At 45.6% G+C, this 17,419-nt stretch overlaps 1 non-coding gene across 1 annotated transcript; it reads left to right on the forward strand.

Moving 5' to 3' along the window:
* The first annotated feature begins 2,073 nt into the window (after positions 1-2,073).
* On the forward strand, positions 2,074-2,139 carry LOC146821171 (small nucleolar RNA U54). The gene has a single exon (XR_014965202.1). It is a non-coding gene; the product is annotated as a small nucleolar RNA U54 (small nucleolar RNA).
* The last annotated feature ends 15,280 nt before the right edge of the window (positions 2,140-17,419 follow it).

Raw genomic sequence — 17,419 nt, forward strand, 5'->3', positions numbered from 1 at the left:
CAAATTACAAAAGTTTTCACCCACAGTAGACATTCAAGCAAAATCAACATCATGAGAGAGGAAAATGCAGCGACCATCCCGTAACCTTGGAAACATAACTATTAAACCGGGTTTTAAGTCACTGCTGCTAATTGACGTTGTAATGTCTGTCTCCTGACCCTCTTTACATGCTCCCAAGCATGATGTGTCATGGAGGACTGCCACTCAGAACACTGAGATCAAATAAACTGTGTCCACGAATGATGGGACCATGGAGTTTGGCATTAAAATAAAACGTGTGAATTTCTCAAAATAGTTATCTGTTGGACGTGAAACCTTGTTATGAGAGCATTTACGACATAAAGCTCATCCTCACGTGAGGAATTAAAGTAGGACTGAGACGGGCACAGTTTGTGAAGATGTTTACTTGTTGTCTTAGATTCTGCCTGCCATTTTTAGGTCGATCATGAGCCAGCGTGCAAGAGCTGCTCTGTGGAGAGCTGTGGCAGTTCAGTACGGCGGGAAGCTTCGCCCACTTCCCCGCCCTTATTTTTCATTGGCTTGTGTGTTTGTCCTTTGTAAATGCTGTCTTCTGATTCATTATGAGGCTTGTTAGTCCCTCCTTAGTACAGCCATGTCGTCATTTGTATCCTCCCATGTCTATTGGCCTCTTTACTTGGTTGTTACATGGGGCGGGTACTATTTCATTTTGGAGCCATAGCTTGCCGCAGGAGACGGACCAGGTAAATGTGGAGTGTGTAGAGGGGCATACGTAGCGTCACGCAGCTTTTCAAACAACATGGGGGGATGAGGGGTCTAGAATCGTGCAACACTACATGTTTTGATGCCTACTTCCCACTTACTCACTCCCTTCCATTGTTCATGCCTTCTTTTCCCCTCCCCTCCCACCCTCCCATTGTCCATGCCTTCTTTTGTCCTCCTCGCCCTTCCTCCTATTGCCCGTGCCGTCTTCTCTCCTCCCCCACCACCGCCCGCCCGCCCTCCCGTTGTCCATGTCTTCTCCCCCACCCTCCCTCCCTCCTGTTGTCCGTACATTCTACCACCCGCCCTACCGATGTCCGTGCCTTCTCCCCTGCCCTCCCTCCCGTTGTCCGTGATGCCAAGTTGCCAACCATTTGCAATGCAATAGGTCTAGCACAAATTGGGGACCTATTGCATTGCAAATGCTTGTTGTCTGTTCTGATGGATGCAGAGGATCAACTCGAGACATGCTAATGTCAAAGTTTAATCAAGAAGGGGGTACTTTACTTCTCACCACTATCCATTGTCTTGTATTGGGGTTCAACTGTGTAGTGATTGGATGGTTATCATAGTACTAGACGTGTGAAATTGTTTTAAGAATGGCAGCATCTTCGGCTTGCAAACTTCAAGCTGGTTGTTATTTGCGTAGTTTATGGGCGGATTACCTTGTGTGTTGTACGAGCTTGCAGGTTGTATATTGGACTGTAAACGAAAACAGGTTTGAGTTGGTACAACGGCATCGGGGTGCATTTCGCACACATGTGGGTATGAATGGAATCAGTCGAGGATGGAGTGTTATTTGAGTTGGGGATTACTTGCAAGCTAACTCCACTACCCGGAAAAGAGCCATCTATATTATGCTGAAATTGATTTACTGGCTGCGTCCCGTGTACACACACCTTTTACTCTAAATGTTTCTATTTGTGTGTGTGTTTTAAAAAAATATTTTTATGGAGACCTAAGGATTTTGTTTCTATTTATAAAATACTTTTTCTTTCCTTTAGGCATTTAAAGACGCCAGCACAGCACCTGTGGAACAGGAAGTAGCTATCCACCGTATCAGAATCACCCTGACTAGTCGCAATGTGAAGTCACTTGAAAAAGGTAACTCACTTGCTGGGGTGTGCTGTTGGGGAGGTCCCTAGCGTGTCAAGGTCCCATAAGGTATTTTAATGGCATATATAGATTGTCTGGCTGACAGGGTTGATAATCGGTTTTCTTCTCAAGGCCACAAACGCAATGATAAGTCTGGTTCCTATCGAATTTGACTAGTGATGTGGCCAATGTCCTGGGTTATTTTGGACTGTAGGCGGGTCCCGATAATTTATCAGCTGGCAATGAGGGTACAATCTAGAGATGAATTGCAGTGATTTATTCATACGCTATTCTGAGCCAACTGTGCGGTTTGGGCTTTTGTATGACACCATTCACGTGTAATCAAATGTTGTAGAAATCCTTCAACCTCAGTCCCCTATACTTTCTGCCACGGCCGTCTGTAAGATTTCTCCTGGCTGAACTTGTTAGTTTACTTAACATTGCGTTTGTTCTGTGGTCGGTTTCCAAAAGCATTATTGTAAATTATCAGTGATCCTTACACGCTGAGGGCTTACCGGCGTTTCTTGGGAGTTGCTGGACCTTCGCTGACAACTCGCCGCACCCGCTCCGCGGGTGCCGCGTCGCAGTTCTGGGTTTGTGCTGCTGTTGGGAGCACGTTTGCTCACAGCAACCAGGAAAGCCGCGAGGAAGCAGGGATCGAGCCTGCATTACCAGCGCCGCCACAGGGACTCACCTAACCAGGAGCCCCTGCTTTCTGGCACACCTGCTGACCTGCTGCCCCTCCCACCCCTCGCTCAGAGAGTGAAAAAGCGTCTGAGCTCCTCATTTCGGCGTGATCCTTACACGCTGAGGGCTTACCGGCGTTTCTTGGGAGTTGCTGGACCTTCGCTGACAACTCGCCGCACCCGCTCCGCGGGTGCCGCGTCGCAGTTCTGGGTTTGTGCTGCTGTTGGGAGCACGTTTGCTCACAGCAACCAGGAAAGCCGCGAGGAAGCAGGGATCGAGCCTGCATTACCAGCGCCGCCACAGGGACTCACCTAACCAGGAGCCCCTGCTTTCTGGCACACCTGCTGACCTGCTGCCCCTCCCACCCCTCGCTCAGAGAGTGAAAAAGCGTCTGAGCTCCTCATTTCGGCGTGATCCTTACACGCTGAGGGCTTACCGGCGTTTCTTGGGAGTTGCTGGACCTTCGCTGACAACTCGCCGCACCCGCTCCGCGGGTGCCGCGTCGCAGTTCTGGGTTTGTGCTGCTGTTGGGAGCACGTTTGCTCACAGCAACCAGGAAAGCCGCGAGGAAGCAGGGATCGAGCCTGCATTACCAGCGCCGCCACAGGGACTCACCTAACCAGGAGCCCCTGCTTTCTGGCACACCTGCTGACCTGCTGCCCCTCCCACCCCTCGCTCAGAGAGTGAAAAAGCGTCTGAGCTCCTCATTTCGGCGTGATCCTTACACGCTGAGGGCTTACCGGCGTTTCTTGGGAGTTGCTGGACCTTCGCTGACAACTCGCCGCACCCGCTCCGCGGGTGCCGCGTCGCAGTTCTGGGTTTGTGCTGCTGTTGGGAGCACGTTTGCTCACAGCAACCAGGAAAGCCGCGAGGAAGCAGGGATCGAGCCTGCATTACCAGCGCCGCCACAGGGACTCACCTAACCAGGAGCCCCTGCTTTCTGGCACACCTGCTGACCTGCTGCCCCTCCCACCCCTCGCTCAGAGAGTGAAAAAGCGTCTGAGCTCCTCATTTCGGCGTGATCCTTACACGCTGAGGGCTTACCGGCGTTTCTTGGGAGTTGCTGGACCTTCGCTGACAACTCGCCGCACCCGCTCCGCGGGTGCCGCGTCGCAGTTCTGGGTTTGTGCTGCTGTTGGGAGCACGTTTGCTCACAGCAACCAGGAAAGCCGCGAGGAAGCAGGGATCGAGCCTGCATTACCAGCGCCGCCACAGGGACTCACCTAACCAGGAGCCCCTGCTTTCTGGCACACCTGCTGACCTGCTGCCCCTCCCACCCCTCGCTTCACGTCACAATAAAGTGACGCCCCTTCCCCGCTGTGCGGGAGCACGCGGGAGCATCCGGGAGAAGCCCGGGACAAGGGCGGGACCATCTTTGGCCATCAGTGGCCAGAAGAGGCCGGGCCGGGCCACATCTCTTGGCCCTGCTAAGTGGGTACGAGTAAGACGGGAGTATGGCCACAGGTACTAGAACTAGAGCTAGTAAATCTAGGAAAGCTGTGGGAAACACAGTCACAGGCACAATGGACCAATTTATTTCCCGGGCAGTCTCCATTGTAGAAAAGGAGATAGTTTTAGCTGAACGAAGACTATCCCGGGAGTATATGGGCCTGACACACAAGCGCTCATCTTTGGGCACCCTCGCCCTAGCCCCTAGCCCAGTCAATGCACCACCCACATCACTTGTGGTAGTCGATTCACCGGTCATTAACGAGAGGGAGAGTGGGATTAGGGTAAGCTCCGAAACGGTATCGACCATTGTACCGGTCATTGCTCACGATTCAACTCATTCTAACCTACTCGACTCATGTAATCCCTTGCTGGGGACCCATTACAATGAACCTGAGATTAACAACGCCCAAAGCCCTCTTGCTACATCTAATAAAGCTTTACACTTCCCCTTCACAGCTACACCAACCGAAGTAGGTACCTCTTTAGTAGCGGCTTTAGCGACTGTTCCATCTGGGAAACCACTCTCAGGTTCTGCAGTACCCAGGAAAAGAAAGCGCCCTGTTAGCCCATATAGGGGGGGTTCTCTGAAACCACGCAGTAAACTAAGTAGGCACAACGCGACCAAAGGGGGTATTCCTAAATCAACTAATGCTCATACTAGAGCTTTATTATCCAGGGACCTGTCTCGTTCGCTAGGCACACCTGTCCCCCCAGTGTCTCCTGGCCCCACCCCAACTCCACAGCCAGCGCACACTAATACTGTCCTCCGATCTTTAGACGTCGAGGGCCTACTTAGGTCTGTGGTGATGCCCCTCGTAGACAAGATTGATTGTCTCACACGGAAATTAGCCACCCTTGAGCAATCAATGTTGGATAACTTCTATGCTGTGAAATCACTGATCAAATTCCACTCCAAGAGGCAGGGAGAAGACAACGGAGGGTCAAGGTGTGGTACAGTAACACCAGTAACATCGGCACCCTCGGAGCCAACGTCTTGTCATACAGTTTCCTTACCTGGGAAGGCCCCACAGTCACTGCAACCTAATACAGGTATTAGTCCTGCTCCACAAACTTCCAATCTTATACCTAGACTGAGCCCCCCAAGGAAAAAATCAAATAATCAAGCAGCGAAGACCCCTAAAGTTAAAGTTAACTTTGCCCCTAATCTAGAGGTCATAGCGACAACCTCCAAGGTAGCTGAAAATACGCCAACCGTGCCAGAAGGAAATATAATTGCACTTAATCCTATTTCTGGCAGTCAGGTTGTGCCTAAACCTCTAGCTAAACCCCCAGTCAAATTATTACCGGGTAGGACAAAAATTAGCACCCCCAATGTTAGTCTTCCCCCTGAGTGCCAACCGTATGTGGTAATCCTCACGGGGGTCCCGGAGCTTGAAGAGGGTTCTTGCGAGCTGTACCCTGATCTCAAACACAAGACCCTGTCCTGGCTCAGATTAAATAGACCTATTCCAGGGCATATTGATGGTAGGATAGCCCATGTTCGCCGTGTGGGTTGGATTGGAAATAGACGCAAGGACTTAACCGGGGACTGCGTACTAATAAACTTTAGTGATCCCAGAGCAGCAGGTATGATCTACAGCCAGCAGTCGCCACACAATTTTTGCAACATACAAACCAGGGACTTGGGGTATTTCTATCGTCCCCCCCCGTTATCCGGGTTTAAGAAGCCTTTGCCGGATGAGGGCAGAGGTGCATGGTTTCCTCACTACCCAACCTTGGATGCCAGAGTAAGAGCAAGGACGCCGACTCAAGCGGCTCCACTCCATGGATGGGGTTGGTGACTCGATAATCAAGTTGTACTAAAAGCCTCTCCACCCAAGGCAAATGGGTTGTACAAAGCAGTGAGTGTCCCCTCGTCATTAATAACCCCCCTCACGCCCCAGCCAACGTCCTTCACCACCATCCCCTCCCCTTCTGATAGTAGATCTGAGTCTACTGAGCCCATGGATGGAGTAGGAAACTTGGGGTCCCCAAGCAGGGTTGCTGGATGTGTAGGGCCACTGATTCGTCCTATCTTGAAGGCTATCAGTTGGAATGTGGCAGGCCTGAATAATAAGTTGGACGCCCCGGATTGGGTGGCACTTACAGAGACCCACGCCGTCTGCGCCTTTCAAGAAACGTGGTGCGTGGAACCAAGGCATAGAGTAGGATATGCTTCCTTCTCTGTCCCGGCAGGCATTCCAGCATCAGGAAGAGGGCGCCCATTTGGAGGTCTTCTAGTTTGGGTCGATATATCATTAGGTTGGCGAGTGTATCACCATCCCCAAAAATCACCAGATTTGATGCGGCTCACCGTAACATGCCCAAATATGGTTGAGCAGCTGGAGATTTTTAACATTTACACACGAGGGGCTTCTGGGAGGGCCTCGTCACCAACCCTCCTGGCTCTAGAGGCAGCCTTGGGGGAGTGTCGTGGCGACTCATTAATATTGGTGATGGGGGATTTTAACTGCACTTTCGAGCCTTTGATGGCCGACGAATCCTTGGACCAGTTCGACGAAGACTCGAGGAGAGGCGTTCCACCCCTCGATCTTCCAATCGTCAAAAGGTGGACACCTAGAATTGTCCAACTGAATTCCCTCACACTTGAGTTCGGTTTGAGAGCAGCAAACGGGAGAACACGGTCAGACCCGGCGGGTGCACACACGTATAATAGGGTGGACCACTCATCTAGGATAGATTATATCCTCTTAAACTTTTCCTTGTGGGCACACTTGGAGGATATGATAGTCTTGCCCTCCCTGGAAAGTGACCACAATGCACTCTCACTATCCCTAATATATTGGTGGAGGTCCAGTGGCTCATTAATTGGAGCTTCTGCGGCACTCGAACAGAGGTCATGGGGGGGGTGGTCCCTTCCAATTGCCTCAGACGCTTAAAATGGGATAAGGTGGCAATTGATGAAGAAAAACTATCTTGCATCAGAGCCGTTATTGCCGCAGCCTCTGAAACCCTGGGAAATCAACCTCCTAGCCCGCATAAGATAGCAGCCATGTTCAGTGAGGTCTCGACAGCGATAGGGGACTTGTTCCTGGTCAAACCAAATCCCAAGGCAAGCAAAAACAATGTTAAGCTACAGGGCAAATTTGGCTGGTACTCACAGGCGTGCCGTGCTGGAAAAAGAGCTCTAATCATGGCAGTAAAGAGTGGTGATGCCCTAGCAATAGCTGCTAAACGTAAGTCCTACAAATCCACAATTAATTTAGCCAGGAGAGATTGGGAGGACAACTTCTGGCAGGAGCTTCGTGCAGCAAGCATAGAAAAAAATGCAAAAGGTTTTTGGGATCTGTTACGAAAAAAACATAGACCCCTGGACACCGTCATTACATGCAATATAACCGAGGACCAGTGGCACTCACACTTCTCGAAGCTGTATACTGCACCTGCTACAGAAGCGATGGTCTTCCCTCTACCTCAGATTCTTCAAGGTGCCGGCAGTTTTGAGGAGAGTCCATTTTCCAGAAAAGAGGCTGAAATTGCCATAAAATCACTGGTTCCTCGCAAGGCAGCTGGACCCGATGGCCTACCTGGCGATCTCATCCGAATGGACATAAGCGAATGGGCTATGATGATTGCCTCGCTGTTGAACGCAGTCATGGCAGGCGCCCCCCTCCCTGCTTCTTGGATGGCAGCCGAGGTGGTTCCCCTGCACAAGAAAGGTTCAAGAGATGACCCAGCTAATTATAGACCAATTAGCTTAATAGACTGTTCCCAAAAAGTGGCGGGCAAGATCCTCTTATCTAGGATCCAGCAGTGGGCTGACGAGAATAAGATACTCTCGGATTTTCAGGCTGGGTTCAGATCTGGGACAGGAACGATAGAACAATCGCTAAGGCTACTTATGATCTATTGGAAGGTCGTCACAATTGGAAAGGGTACCTTATATCTGGCCTTCATCGACCTCCGCACGGCCTTCGATTTGGTGCCCAGAAACAACTTGTGGAAAGTGCTGTGTGACCTGGGCATGCCACCCTATTTGCTTCATTTGATCATGAGACTCCATGAAAATAACTACGCCCAAATACGTTGGGGGTCAAATGGTCAAAAGACCTCAAGAATTGAGGTGAACAGAGGTGTACGGCAAGACTGCGTACTTGCTCCAACCCTGTTCTCCTTATACGTAAATGGAGTGGTGGATTTTCTGACTCAGACTCCAGCAGATGCTCCACGTTTGGCAGGTCGCTCAATTCCTACTTTACTTTTTGCCGATGATACTTTACTTTTGTCAAAATCTCCGATGGGCCTCCAGCGGCTTCTTTTTGGATTTGACACCTTCTGTAAGCAGCGAGGCCTTTGTATTAATACAGACAAAACTAAGTATCTCATTTTGAATCCCCCACAGAAGCTTGGCCCCCCTCCCACACTGGGGCACGTTGCCCTTGAAAGAACTAAAACGTTTGACTATCTGGGCATTCGCTTGGTGGATACAATGAAATGGGACTGCCACTTGACCAAAATGTTGTTGAGCTTAAAAAGAGTGACTGGGGCCCTGTTGAAAGAACAGAGAGCAGCATCCACAAGACCAATAGCGGCAGTAATGGATATTTACTCCGCAAGAGGAATAAGTGCAGCACTTTACGGAGCGGAGCTCTGGGGGATGTCAAATGTGAAAGTGCTAACTCTAGCTGAGAACGCCTTCCAGAGAAGCCTAATGTCTCTCGGCCCTTCTGTTCCCATTTTACCCCTACAATTGGACATGGGTTGTCGGGCGATTGAAGATCAAGCAAAACTACGCCCCCTGCTACTATGGGCCCGCATCTGGAGAGTGCCAGAGCTCTCAAGTTATGCGGAAGGCCTTCGGGAGATAATTAATTGCCCCGGCTGGGCAAAAATAAAATGGCTAAGGGACATCAAAGCTCTACTTATAAATCTGGGTCTGGAAGAAGCATGGCACCAACAGTCAGCCCCGCCCAAATCCATGTTAAAACAAATCTATTGGACATGGGTAGCAAGTAAAAGGAATTCTTCCTCAACAATTTGCAAATCTACCAGAAATTTTTTGGAGCACAAAGATGTCCCTATCAGAGAACTGTACCTGGACATTGTTACTGCCCCATGGGATAGATCTCTGTATTTCAAATTCAGAACAGGTCTTCTCCCTGTCATGGAACTCACATGCCACTGGAAAATACCACACCAGACAGCGCCATGGTGTCCATTTTGCCCTCAGCGTCATGAATCTGTCCCCCATTTGTTATTCGAGTGCCCCGCCTATAAGGTCCCCCGAATGAAATGGTTAAAACCGATGTGCCTTACCTTGGGCACTAGACATTGTAATGTGGCATTACGTATTTTACTCACAGACACTCGCCCATTCCTTGCATGCGCCACCTCGAAGTATCTAGGTTGGGCTTGGCGAATACGGTCAAAAAGACTTAGGCAAATTGTTTAATCATGATTTTAATTCTTTTTAGCTAATTTAAATAACCTTCCTTTTAGCCAAATGTAGAAAAATGATGAATTTTAGAATATCTAGGGTTTTTTACGTTTTCTATTTAGTAAATGCTCTAATTTACCTCCAATGTATGTACGCTTTTTAAGATATTTTATGTCGAAATAAAGCCTATTTGACTTGACTTGACTTGAAGTTATTGCATGAGGGTAGCTTGTATCTTAAACCTTTTACATCTTTCTAGTGTGTGCTGATCTCATTAGAAGTGCGAAGTAGAAAATCCTGAAAGTGAAAGTGCCAATTCGCATGCCTACCAAGGTAAGTTAAGTATGCTTATCACTTGTAAGAATTAACTTTGGAGTAGAACTTTAGCACTGCAAAGTTCAGGACTGGTCTGCAAACACGAAGTGGTGTTAAAAGGATTTGATTGTTTTTGAAGTGTTGGTCCTTGTCATGAGAATTTCTGTTGCTGAAATCTAGGATAAATCCAACAGCGCTATTTAGGAACCTATGTAGTCACTCAAGTGCTGTTTTCCGAAACAGCCAGTTTCTTGTAGTTATTTAATTAATCACGTGTATGTCATCAAGCCAAGCTTGCTCTACACCAGCTCATCATACTTAAGAATTGAAATGTTCTTTTCTGGAAAAATACATAGCCTTGACGTCAACACCTATCCTCCTCTGCATACTGTATATTGCAATTGTATTTAGATAGAGCTTACTACCCTATACAAGGCATCAAAGGGCTTTTCGGCCACTAGCATGCTACTCAGGAATCCAACAAGGATTAGTGGGGAATTAGTGTAGGGAAATGAGAGTTACTTTGAGCTGTGGACATGCAAGTCTGTTAGTTCCATTGGAAGGGATAGAAGAGGGAAGAGTCTAGAAAGTGTTTATTAGGTGATTATAATAGGTGGTGGTTTGGGACCAGTAAAGGAGATGGAGGGAAGAGTCTATAAAGTGGATTAGAGATCATAATAGTAAAATGAGTTTTCGTATGAGTCTTAAGGAGGAATACATGAGGGAAGAATTTAGAAAGGCTTTGAGAGATCACAGTAATAAAATGAAGTGTGGGGTGATCGAAGGAGGGAAGAGTCTAGAGAGGATTATTTTGGCGTTCATAGTTGAACAATGAGGTTTGGTATGAACTTCCCAGACGTCCCCTAAGAAACTGAAAAATTAATTGTATATTTGCTCAATGTCGTAACGCAAACTGCTTGCTAGATTTTAAAACTTTTTTACCATTTCCCTGCTTCTATTTGACTTTGCCCATCAATCACACCGTGTACGTTTCAAGGCTTTTCTGGAATTCTGGCCCACTCAGCCAACCAAATCACCATTGTTGTATTTCTGCATTTGTTTTTCATGCATTGTAAAAGTACATGCCTCTAAACGGACTGACTCCCATTTCACAAAAGAATTGTCTTGTTTCTAAAAATGATATCCTTCACCATTAGAATACAAAATGCTTGGTGCTATATCTCACCTCACAATTAACATTAACCAACATTCCAAAACCCGAGGCTCATTTTTCCCCCTGTTTTATTCTTTTAAGGCCGTTTTGGCTGACTTTGTAGTATCTTCATGTCATATTTATAATGTTCCCCTTTACCTAATTCCTAGCTGCTCAGCCAGTGTGAATGTTCTGTATGGAATGTTAGTGTGATGGACATGTGTGGAATGCTTGGGTGCCTGGTGTGAGTGTTGACCGTTGGAAGATGGGCTGAGCAGCTAGCAGGCTGCTCCTGGTGGGGCTGTTACCTCAGATCTCATGGACTTAATAAATATCCTTCAAAGACACTACCTGCCTACGTCTACTTTGTCACCTCTACGCATGGGACAAAAGCACTACATTTTGGCGATGATCTGGAGACAATCTCACGCCCTTCGTGTCCTCTCAAGGAAGATAAAGATGACAGGCAAAAACATCTTCATGTTGGAAGGAACCTACGGCAACGTCTATCGCAAACAGCAGCGCTACACGTGATCTTAAGAAAGCTAAACATGACGTTTACAAGAAGACTTCATGTTGGAAAGAAGCTACAGGAATTACAAGTGCAGACTCCACATGTAAAAAACGGAGAAGTATTGGGTCACAAGTGACCACACAGACAGCATCAGTAGACTTCCAGGAGGAAGTATTGAAACTAAAGAATCTACAAAAGAAACTGAGCAGCATGCCGCGCAGCCCCACCAGTGTCCCTCACACTGGACAGCCCCAGACAGGCGTGCTTTGCTCACAAACATCCCTATTGTTGGACTTTAAAGAAACATCATGCTCTACAAAATACAGTTTGACTCAAGATTAGCGAGTTGAGTATTCTGTTTTAACACTGCACTCCTTTACATCTTTTGGGACAGGTTGTATGTTCGCTACAATAAGTATTTGCAGCGACTTCTTCTCTACAGAATGCAAGATTGTGCCTGTTCAACGGCGAGCTCAAGCATTGCTAGTAATCTGGAAGAAGTTCTACGAGTGCGGCAATTTGTTTTTTGTGTGCTGCTTGGACATTCATTGCCTACATGAGTTGAGGTTGTTTTTAATGTGGCGTTTCATCTACTAAGGAGTATGCTTTTTTTTTTATTGATACACGATGGTCTTGTGATCGGCTTCAAGATTGGGACCTTCAGTGGAGGTGGAGGTGGATGTGTCAAATTCATCGTGGTGAGTTTTATTTTTGTTAATTTCCTCATTGTCTTTCTGTGAGTGTGGGCAATTCAACAGTCACTGCGCCTATTCAAAACTTTAGCACAAGCTGGCTAATTTGTTTGAAGCTTACCTGCTCTGTGGCAGTCGTGTGGAGGAGCTGCAGTGTCTTTTCTGACGTCTCTGTTGTCAGACATGTCTGTGCACTACTCATAGACATTTGCAAGCACAATAGTGCCTGTGGCCACCTGGCAGGCGTCTGTTCAGCGTGCCGCCATCTTGGATATTCAGCACCACGTATTTCCTCTACCCGGTTCGGCCAACTCGAGTACAGTGTGTTATGCAAGTATTTATCTGGCCGTAGCTATTTTTTTTTCTCCTGTGGAGTTCTCTGCCGACGAGGTATCCAGCTGCGCTTGCCTATGTTGTGGGGTCCGGTAGCCTCGCTCAGGTATCGTTTCTTCACTCTGTTTAAGGTTGTTCATTCCTAGTCTAACATTATCTTATCACGCTTGTTGGAATTTGCAGCTGTCATGCAGTTCTTTGGAACAACAGCCTGTGAATCAGTATCTTCCTTTACACCTTGGATAGTGACTCATTTTCATCCTGGAGGTGGCACACAACTTTAAAATTTTGGGCGGTGTTTCGTCATGTGTGAGAAGTTTTTCAATGATGTATTGTTATTATAGTGTAGAAAATGCTAGGTTTGAGTGGCATGTTTAAAGAGTCTATGCCTAGAATGATGTTTTGAAAAATGTTTTTGCCTTGTCTCTTTGCAAGGCCTATATCCCTTTCTTAAGGGATGGGAAGGGGTCTTAGTCCCACTTCCACACAGTAGCCAGTATTTCCTTACATGAGGGGTGGTTTAAGGGGTGTCTCTCCCTTTTTCAAAGGTGATAGGTTTTAGTCCGATTTTCACGTAGTTAGTCATTTCCCTTACATGAGAGTTGGCTTTAGGGGTTTCTTTCCCTTTTATGCTTGGAATGGGTTTTAGTCCCATTTCCACTCTTTAGTCACATGACTTTAACAGGAGGGGCGGTTTAAGGGGTATTTCTCCTTTCCTTTCTGTTAAAGGGCTGTAGTTGCATTTTACGCATGTATACACCTGTCACCATTATGTGTTAGTCTCCCTGTGCTTCATCTTCAGCATATTGTATGTGTAAGTCACCCTGTGCTTCGTGTGGACATATTGTGTGCGTAAACCACCTTGTGCTGCACTTTGGTCATGTTGTGTAGTCTTCTTGTGCTACACTTGTCCTTATGGGTGTTAGTCCCATACAACGCAAGTTGTTTGTCATATTCTAAATGTGGTATACCTTACATGAGGGAGGTTTTATAGGTCATTCTACCTGATCTAGAGGGATGACTTAATGGGTATCAGTCTCATTTACACACTTTACGTTATGGGTCTTAGTCCCATTTTCGCATGTGTCCCTTACATGAAGGGTGGTAGGTTGGGTATAGTCCCTTACCCACAGTTACTATGGTTTGGTTCCTTACACGAAGAGCACTTTCTTGGGTGCAGTCTACCCATAGTGTTAGAGTTATGGGTGCGTTATTCCCTTTACTCTCTTCACATGTGTTCACATGTCTTTACATGTGGTGTCTCACCTTGTGTCTGTGAGCTGTACGTTCTCTACTTTCTTTTTGTTTCAATATTAACGGAGGAGGATGGTGATAGTTCGTGTGTATCTTTTAATTCTTCTTTCCCCCTTTGTTTAGTCTATCTTCCCTCTTGTGATTTGGTTTTTACCATCCATCCCAGGGTTGTGGACTATTGTCTTCATTTGTACATTGTTGTGTATAGTTGTTTTCATTTTAGTATGGTTTTATTAGTTTTCAATTTAAAAGGGAAAAGATAATGTAGTGTCTTCATATCATGTTTATAATGTTCCCTTTTACCAGGTTCCTAGCTGCTCAGCCAGTGTGAGTGTTCTGTATGGAATGTTAGTGTGATGGACATGTGTGGAATGCTTGGGTGCCTGGTATGAGAGTTGACAGTTGGAAGATGGGCTGAGCAGCTAGCAGGCTGATCCTGGTGGGGCTGTTACCACAGATCTCATGGACTTAATAAATATTCTTCAAAGACACTACCTGGCTACATCTACTTTGTCACCTCTATGCATGGGACAATAGCACTACAGACTTGGACGCCTTATTTTTACTCATTCATCTTGACTTATCTGCAGCATTTGGACACCTGGCCGCAGCATCCCCGTGATTCGCATTACCCAATTTGCAACCTCTTCACACCTATGCTCCAACTGGAATAACACCTTATTTTCAAAATGATACAGTGAAGTGTACAGATGATGCTCGAAATCAGTGCACATGCCTTAGATTGGCCCAAAAGATCCACTCTTGCTTAAACATTCTGTGCCTCGCAAAGCAGCTTGCGTTGTGTAGGTGACTTTCTATAAAATGCAAGACCTCTTCAGGATTCTTTATTTCTCAATGGGTTTCTTTGGGTGATAAGATAATTCCGTGTAAATAGCTGCATGGTGCCCTTAATCTGTGTCATTTGCACTGATTGACAACCTTGCTTCCACCACATGTCCTTTTAGGCAGATCAAAGCCTCAATTTGATCCATCAGAAGTATGTGTTGCTCAAAGTTGGCAGTGAGGATACATTTCAGTTGAATGGCTGGTAATCAAACATATGCACTATTTTCAACCAAACCTGTATGGTGTTTTTTCAATACATTGTTTTATTTGCGGTTGAGGTGCACCCCTCTCTAGTAATGTGCATACTTGCGTTTCAACCTCTTTACTGCGAAGATTGAAACTAAACTGGGAACTTGTATAGAAATTGACTTGATGTGTTTGTAATTAATACTTTAAAATGTAGTACAGTAGTCATAGAGGGTAATTCAGGATACAATTTAAATTCCTATGACTCCATTAATTTATATTCTTAATTTACTATTCTATGCTGGTGGCTTCCACAATCTCATTTTTCATAGTTTAGTGCAGAAAATTCAAACCCATACTTGGAATCTAATATCCCACAAAACAGCAGATGTTTGCTAAATATATTTTGTAATAGGTATAACAATCACTTAATCCTGTCAGCCATGTTCACCTCCCTATTCTAACATTTTAAGCCTAAAACTGAGGACCCCCGATTACCATGTAAACCACAAGTGAGAAATAACCAGGTTTTTCATAACGAGGGTAGATGATCTACAGCAGAATAATTTATTTTCTTTTGTGGACTATCCAAAATTTTATTTCACCCGATATTTAGCATCAAAGTAGCTAGACTGCTGAAATGGGGCAACCATGTTTGTAATGTATCAGATTTCCATAGTGCTTTCCTTTATCTTGTCAATGCCTTTCTGATTGTTTGAGTAGCTAGATTCTCAGTTGCTTCGCCATGCATAATGCTTGCAGAAGGTGCATGTAATAGTGGCTTGGAGCAAAATAAAATGCAAAGGGTGTGAGTAATGGAGTCAGACAACACATGCAGTGAGGGCGTTTCAGTTTTTAGTTTTTTTGTTCGAGCCTAAGCAGTGCATGCTGTATCCAGAATATGTGCTTAAAGCACCTCCCATCGTTTCTATTGGTTCTTGGTAGTGCCTTCCCTAAATGCCTGCTTCTGTTTGGAGGATATACTTAATTAGTTCCGCCTTTGGTGTTTCAGACCCTCCCGGCCCACTGCCCCTGTTACGTGTGATCTTACTTTTTTAATGTGTGTTCCTTCATGTGCACTTTTTTTTTGCTTTCGCTCTGCTCGTGTATCAGAACAGCGCTTGCTTCACGTGCATCATGCTTCATGTGCGCCACGCTTCATGTATTAGGATTGATTATTGGAATTGATAATTTGCCTCACCAAAGCTGTTTGCTGACAAGATGTTAATGAAACATATGCTATCAGCTCATGAACAAGTACTTAATGATCTAAAATGTATTTTGAGAATTGATGAACCTTCTGTGCCTTTTATTAATTTTGAAACCTTTCATTCATTGGATACTTACGCTGTGTAGCCGGGGGATGCTGCTCCTGGGCTGGCGCTTTCTATATTTTATAGAGCTTGTCAGTGACGTGTTACTTTCATTTTTTCATCTTTCTTTGAACAACATTGTTTTGCCCGGGTGGGGAAGTGCACCATTCCTGGAGGTACTGCAATACCTGGTTGATGCGTAGAGTGAAAAGCATTTAAAACTATACTTATCCTCTCTTTACCTTATTTTAGTTTATAAAATGTGTATCACAGCTGTGTTCAGGGATGTGTTCTTTTTTTTAAACCATTCTGCTTACGTTTTGTAAGCAATAGACATTAAAACGGGCCCCTTCTAGGCCCAGTAGTAATGTAATTAACTTTTCAGGCAAAATCAATTTTTTTTATGAATGTGTAAAAGCTTTAAGGTAACTGTTACTGCTTACATTTCACATGGTTTACCTAGTCTTGCATTCCCAATGAATATTCCAGCCATCATATCACTCCTGTCTGCCTGCCCTCATAGCCCATTTCCCATTTTCTGGTTCTCCAATGATGCAAGGTCATACGAATGGCAATAGCGCTATGCAAATATCACTCCACTACATACCAAAAGTAAAAAACATTGACCTTTACAAAGCAAGAGCTCTAATTTTCACAAATGCAAGACATATTTGTATTGCAAACGATTGTTTGTTTATGTAGCTTCATTTACTACAGCCATTCTCTGCATGGCTGAGCGCATAGGTTCTTGTTTTAATAAAATTCTGTACACATGCTTCAGTTTTATTAATATGCAGACTCATTTTGCTCTACCAGGTACAGCTCCAGGGCGCAGACAAAACCTATAAAACTTGAAAAAACATAAATACTAATCGTGACCTTACCAAATAATGGAATACTTTATAATTTCCAAATGTGGTCAAGGTATACTAGTCTTGTGCAACCCCTTGAAACTATAACCCCCATTAGAATTACTATGTGCCCCGTTCGTATCATTATGGAATTCCCTCATTCTGAAACTATTCACCAGGCAAGTACTACCATCAGAAGTAGTATGTGCCCAGTAGACATAATGTTCCAATAATGCTATACTTCATTGGAATATTTATTATGCCTTAGTACTTTACTAAGGAATTGTCGTCTAAGAGTACCTGCCAAGACCCTTCTAGGAGTACCCGCCAAGCACAAACAAGCAAAATATTTTCTCAGATGCTGGTTTTAATCAAGCAGAGTTTGGTGGCCCACGCCATCTTATGCTTTTTACAGAGGATTGCAGGATTGAGCTTTGTTGGCAGTACACCCTCTCTTGTACTAAGAAAAAGTACACTAGCAAATGCTCAGTGTGCTAATTATTGTGCCCACTTTTCAACCAGGTAAGAGGAAAACAGGGGATGTCTTACTATAACCCACCTGGAACTAGGGGCAAGTGACATAAGAAAC

The sequence above is a fragment of the Triturus cristatus genome, chromosome 6, assembly GCF_964204655.1.
Source record: "Triturus cristatus chromosome 6, aTriCri1.1, whole genome shotgun sequence".
NCBI classification, from domain to species: domain Eukaryota; kingdom Metazoa; phylum Chordata; class Amphibia; order Caudata; family Salamandridae; genus Triturus; species Triturus cristatus.